This window comes from Pinus tabuliformis, chromosome 3_2 (assembly GCF_031772625.1).
Source record: "Pinus tabuliformis cultivar Carrire ecotype Pingquan chromosome 3_2, CPIR1, whole genome shotgun sequence".
Taxonomy (NCBI): Eukaryota; Viridiplantae; Streptophyta; class Pinopsida; order Pinales; family Pinaceae; genus Pinus; species Pinus tabuliformis.
The window spans coordinates 194,155,422-194,161,741 of record NC_142302.1 but is presented as its reverse complement, the minus strand read 5'-3'; positions in this window follow the sequence as shown (position 1 = coordinate 194,161,741).

Sequence of the window (6,320 nt, the reverse complement as noted above, 5' to 3'; positions counted from 1 at the left end):
TGTGCAAACTGCCTGATGGTTCGCGCGCAATTCCTGAATGGGTCGCGCGCATTTGGAGGCACTTTTGAGGCACTTCCAGGTGTCCAAATGAGGCAAAAGTGGGCTTGTTAGAAATTTCTGGATGTCTACTTTCCAACCCAAGTGGAATTTCGGAATTTGGTGGTTATTTGCCCCTCCAAAATGTCAATCTCCCAAGACTGCTTCCTGTGCGTCAAAAATGTGGCAGAAAGTCATTTTTTGCTTGTTTTTTGACTTTCTAGAGGCCCAAAACTTGGTGAAATTTCTTGGTAATGGCTGACCAAGTGTAACTTTTCATGAAAAATCCAGAAATGCTGAGTTTTCCCAAAATGGAGTTGCCAAACGAAAAGGTCGCGCGCGGCGCGCGACCCATTGGTGGAGAAAACCTGTTTTTTGCCCAAAAAATCCCCAATTGAAAAAATGTTCTCCAAATTTCTTGAAATTTGGGCTGGGAGTCCCCAATCAAGTACCATGCTCATTCAAAGAGGATTTGGCCAAAATTTGGAGTGGATCGGGCCTTTTCCGTCATTTTAGTGCCTTGGCCAACCTCCTTGGATCTGGCGATTGCAATTTTGACATTTCTCTAAAACCATGACACCTGTACAAAAAGTGAAGGAGGTTTTTCTTCTTTGGCATGTTATGGACAAAAACCTCTCTCATTTTTCCAAAATTCATCTTTTATTGCTCTGGAACATCATTTTAGTGCGACTTGTCCCAATGTGTGAAACAAGGAATTTTGTCGAAATGGAGTGAAATGAAGGGGATAGGGGGCTTCTAAATTCTTGGGGAAATTTTTGGGAGTGGAGAGGGATGTTAGGAAGCAGGGGAAAGTGGAATCTCAGAGATTGAGTGAGGGGAAGGGGTCCAAAAGGGCAAAACACAGGCCAAACCTAGAAAATTGCCAGGTTGTAGCTAGAAACTAGGGTTTGTGCAAAAATGAGGAATTTGGGGGATCTCAGTGATGGGAAGCATTTGATAAGGTACATGAATGATAGGGGAAGGTGTATGAACATCTGGATACAATTTTTGCCAATGATTTGACCGTCCACGAGAAATCGCCTTCAAAACCCTAGGAGAGGGAAATGACCTTACCTAGGCGCAACTGAAGCATGAACAAGGTGTAAAATGACTCATTAGACACTGAGATGATAATGACAACCCTATGAATGATGATAGACTCAGCTGAATAGTGACATAGATTGGAATTTGGGAAATTTTGAAAAGAGTGAAAGCAAACCCTAGACCTAATGCCTAGTGACCAAATTTTGCTTGAAAACTCTTTGAAATGACAAAATTTGACTTGGAAACTCTGAGACCACTTTGTAAGAGCATATTTGATCACTGGAGGAAGGCTGGAAAGACTGACACTAACAGGTTCTTCATTGGACCTCATTGGTCAAGAAAAACCCTTAAGAGTTTTCATTGATCAGTTTTGTGGATCAATTTCTTCATGTGCAACTTAGTGAGAAAACTAAAGTCAGTGACTGGTATTTATATAAGAATTTTATTGTATATGGTTGTGAGCTACCTCCTTTTCAGTTACCAACATTTCTTCCTATTATAATTTTTTCCCTTGAGTTTATTAGAAAAATTCTCAATGTGGATCAAATACATTTTTTGACAAGGAGGAAATAATCCTCATTTAAACTCAAAGCACAAGTAGGAAATTTTATTATCAATACCAGAGTAGTTGTAAAAGAATTTGAATATTTATTGACCCAGATGAAATTCAAACTAGGAGTCAGTTGGCCATATGATCCAATAGGGATCATTTCAACCATGAGAGTTTAGCAAAAATATACTCCTTATGTCCATGTGCAAAAGCCAAAAATTGAGAAGTTTGCTAATAATGAGACATGGGGAGAAAATAATCTAACAAATATGTCAAAGGAACAAGCAATAGGTCAAACAGTAATACCTAATGTCTTAGCAGCACCTCAATAGAAGGAAAAAGAACTTAAGGGGATAGTTCACGATCTTTTAGAATCAAAGGTAAGTGGATTCAAAGTATATAAAAGACAAAAAACAAAGGACGTAGAATAAATCGTGTCAGAAACCATATCTTCAGATGTTTCTTCACCAAAAATAGTGGTTCTTTTAGGCGAGCCTATTTTTAGATGCCATGAAATTAACACGACAGTGGGGTAGTCTTCTTCTTCAACTCCTTATTCTAATCAGAGTATTTTCTCTAAGTTCCTAGAAATTAAGAAGAAGAATGAAACTATAAAGGCAATAACATTTACTCAGTTTTAGAATCAAACTTCATCTACAAAGAACAAATTTCTCTCGTGGAAAAATGACAATTTCAACTAGAGTTTCTTCAACCTAAACTCCCAGGAGAAACGGTTGCAAAAGATTTCAAGACATCAGTTTTTTCTTTTGATGCCAAACAAATTCACCCTATTGATCAAATTGATTTTCATAGACAAACTAGAGAAATGATATATTCTACTCTGGCTAGCTCAGCCATTAGTGTATCAAAGCTGCAAAATTCATTGAATAATACAATTTATGTGCTTAAAATAGAGAGAATGCTATCCCTTGCAAAGGATACCAAAATCAAATTGTGGAAGGAGATGGTTATTAAATTGGGTTTGGATCCTAGAGATGTTAATGTTGCCCAAGAGGTTATAAAAAGGAAAAATTTTGATATTCAAGGTCTTCGAAAGAGATTGAAGATACCTACTTCATAACATCCTCAAACACAGGAAGTTGGAGAGCTTGAAAGGGAGAAATAAAGTCTCTTATCAATGCTAATTGAGAAAAATATATAGACACGGAAGATGGAAACAGAGATGGAAAAATTACTCAAAGAAAGAGAGCAGGAAGGAAATACGGTGATTTCTACATCACAAGAAGGTTCGGCGGGAAATGATGCAACAGAATAATTGACATAGGCATTATCTTCTCTCACTTTGAAGAATGAAGAGATTGATAAACTGAAAAAAAAAAAAAAAAAAAAAAAAAAAAAAAGAGCTAAACAAAATAAAATAAAATCAGAAAATGTGTATCTTACTAAAGTGCAAAAGAGTTTTAAATTACAAAAGTATATTAGACAGTATTTGGGAGAACCTAATAGTGATCAATGTTTGATATAGGCTAAAGAGAATATTTGGATGGAAATAATGTCTTCAATATCTGATATTTGGTCATCAATTAAAATAATTGTTGAACAGGAGGAATTGTTGGAATGAGCAAAAGAAGTCATTGATGAGATCACAAAAGAGTTGGGAAACAAACTTAATCTTGCAAATAAAATCATCAAGTTTTTAAAAACAAAGACGAGGGAAGAGCTAGAGGAATTGGGTATTAATGATAGAAATGATTCAATTTTACAAACTAGAAAAGTTTTAACAAAGAAAAACTTAACGTTGGAGATGAAAAATAAATGTGAAAGTTTGCAGAAAGTGGTAAATAGATTCTACAGGAAACTTTGTGTTTTACAACAAAAAAGTTTGCCTCCTTTTTAAAATTCACAAGGAAAAATGGTCACAAAGAAAGGTTATCAAATATCGTTGAACAACATAGCAATGGATAAATCAAATTTTGCAAGAATAAAGAAAGCTCCAAGTGGTCAAAGTTTACTCCAAAATTTATTTGATGATATTTTCATTTGTGATGAGGTCAAACATTTATTCAAAGTTAAACCAACTTTTGAAAGATATATAGAAGTGGATGAATCTTTTAGAAAAATGGTTGATTTAATTTATCCAATGAATGAAGAGTGGGAACAACTCGTTAAACTCATTTAAAAGTGAAAATTATCAAGGCAGCATTTTAGCAGGTGATCAAGACAACTCCAGATTTTGAGGAGAAAAATCAAAACAAGATCGATTATTTTGGGCTTCGATGCAAGAATCAAGAACAATTGGAAACTATGAAGTAGGAAACTTTCTATTTTGATCAAGTTGTTATTAAAATTATCCAAAATATTTTGGATAATAATTATTTTTCATTGTAAATATGTAGAAGATAGGATTTTTGTAAGAAACTCTATATATTTCATTTTGATATATTGGAAAAGGGTTGATACCTAGACCAAAATTTGGAATATTTTGTAATACTTGAATTTTTTGAAGATAATCAAATGGTTCTATTTTTTACTTATAATAGCACTATTTACTATGTGATTACTTACTTGTGATTACATAATTTTTTCTACATACATCTGAGGGTATGTAGATATCTAGGAAAGGTTGGGTTGAGTGTCAACCTCCCTGATATCCCACTGCAAAGTTATGTTCTTTACTGAGCTAACTGATTAAACAATATGGTTGATTTGATTAGGCTGCATAATTAGATTATTGCATCTATATTAATTCTTATATGTATTGATGTTTTTCTATAGAGGTTCTTCTATATGCTTTTGTTATTCAGATGATTGAATATGCGAGAAGGATATTTAATTTTCTGAATTCTTCTCCATTCTTCTACCAAATACATTCAAAGAGTTGTATGTTGTTATTGTTGAATATCAACACTTTGACTATTCTCTAAATCATTAAGGATTATTATAACATAAATAAGGGTTTGTATCCTTGAATCATCCATTTTCAAAATACACACCTCACATAGATGTTTTGACACAGTTCTCTAGCCTGGAACTGTCTACAAAGGAAAACAAAAGGCATGTGTTAGGAGTGGGAGGGATGGATCGAATTTTGGGTTTTCCTCTCGAAGTTTTACAAAATGTGATGACTATAATTTCATCAAATTACTAATAGAGCATACCAATGCTTGGAAAGTTGCAATATCCTGGGGGAATGTAGTCCCCTACTGGTGGCCAAAGCCAAAGAGAAATGCATTAAGGATAGAGTTTCAGCTAAAAATGTAGATGGAAATCACCATTCATAATCTTATTCTTTTAGGACTAAAGTTATATGACTAAAAAATTGATTTCTTTTTATTTTTTAATGAAAATAAACATTTTAAATTAAAATTAAAATATTATTTTTTTGGAAATTTGAAAAGAAAAAAAAACCACCTAATCTAACTTTTAAAACTTATAACAAATATTAAAAATGACTATTTTAATATTAAAAATTAAAAATTAAAAACCGATCTTTTTTAATTATTTTGAATTTTTTTATATATATATATATATATATATATATATATATATATATATATGAATGAGTTTTTAGTATTATTCTTTTCTTATTTTCATTTTTTATTTTCCACATATATTTGAAGTTTTCAATTTTTTTTTTTTCGCCTGTAGTGTAGGAAGATACAAGCAATATGAAAACATGTCCCATCACCAACTTCGGCCTCTGGAGTTTTGGTGTTTGGAATTGATTTGCAGTAGTCCCATCTATGTTCAAATCTCTGGAGGTGTCACCCATATGCCTATAGTGTAGGAGGATACAGCAATATGAAATCAAGTCCCATCACCAACTCCAGCCTCTGGTGTTTTGGTGTTTGGAAGCGATTTGCAGTAGTCACACCCGCGTTCAAATATCTCAAGGCGTCACCCATATGCCCATAGTGTAGGAGGATACAAGAAATATGAAAGTAAGTCTCATCACCAACTTCGGCCACTAGAGTTTTGGTGTTTGGAATCAATTTGCAGTAGTCCCACTCGTGTTCAAATCTCTGGAGGCATCACCCATATGCTTGTAGTGTAGGAGGATACAAGTAATAGGAAAGCAAGCCCCATCACCAACTTCGGCCTCTAGAGTCTTGGTGTTTGGAATTGATTTGCAATAGTCCCACCCATGTTCAAATCTCTGGAGGCATCACCCATAAGCTCGTAGTGTAGGAGGATACAAGAAATATAAAATCAAGTCCCGTCACCAACTACAGCCTCTGAAGTTTTGGTGTTTGGAATCGATTTCAATAGTCCCACCCATGTTCAAATATTTGTAGGCATCACCCAGATGCCTGTAGTGTAGGAGGATACAAGCAATATGAAAGCAAGTCCCATCATCAACTCCAGCATCTAGAGTTTTGGTGTTTGGAATCAATTTGGAGTAGTCACACCCGTGTTCAAATCTGTGGAGGCGTCACCCATACGCCCGTAGTGTAGGAGGATACAAGCAATATGAAAGCAAGTCCTGTCACCAACTCTAGCCTCTAGATTTTTGGTGTTTGGAATCGATTTACAGTAGTCCCATCCATGTTCAAATCCTTGGAGGTGTCACCCATACACCCATAGTTTAGGAGGATACAAGAAATATGAAAGCAAGTCCCATAACCAAATCCAGCCTCTGGAGTTTTGGTGTTTGGAATCGATTTGCAGTAGTCCTACTCGTGTTCAAATCTCTAGATGTGTCACCCATACACCCGTAGTCTAGGAGGAT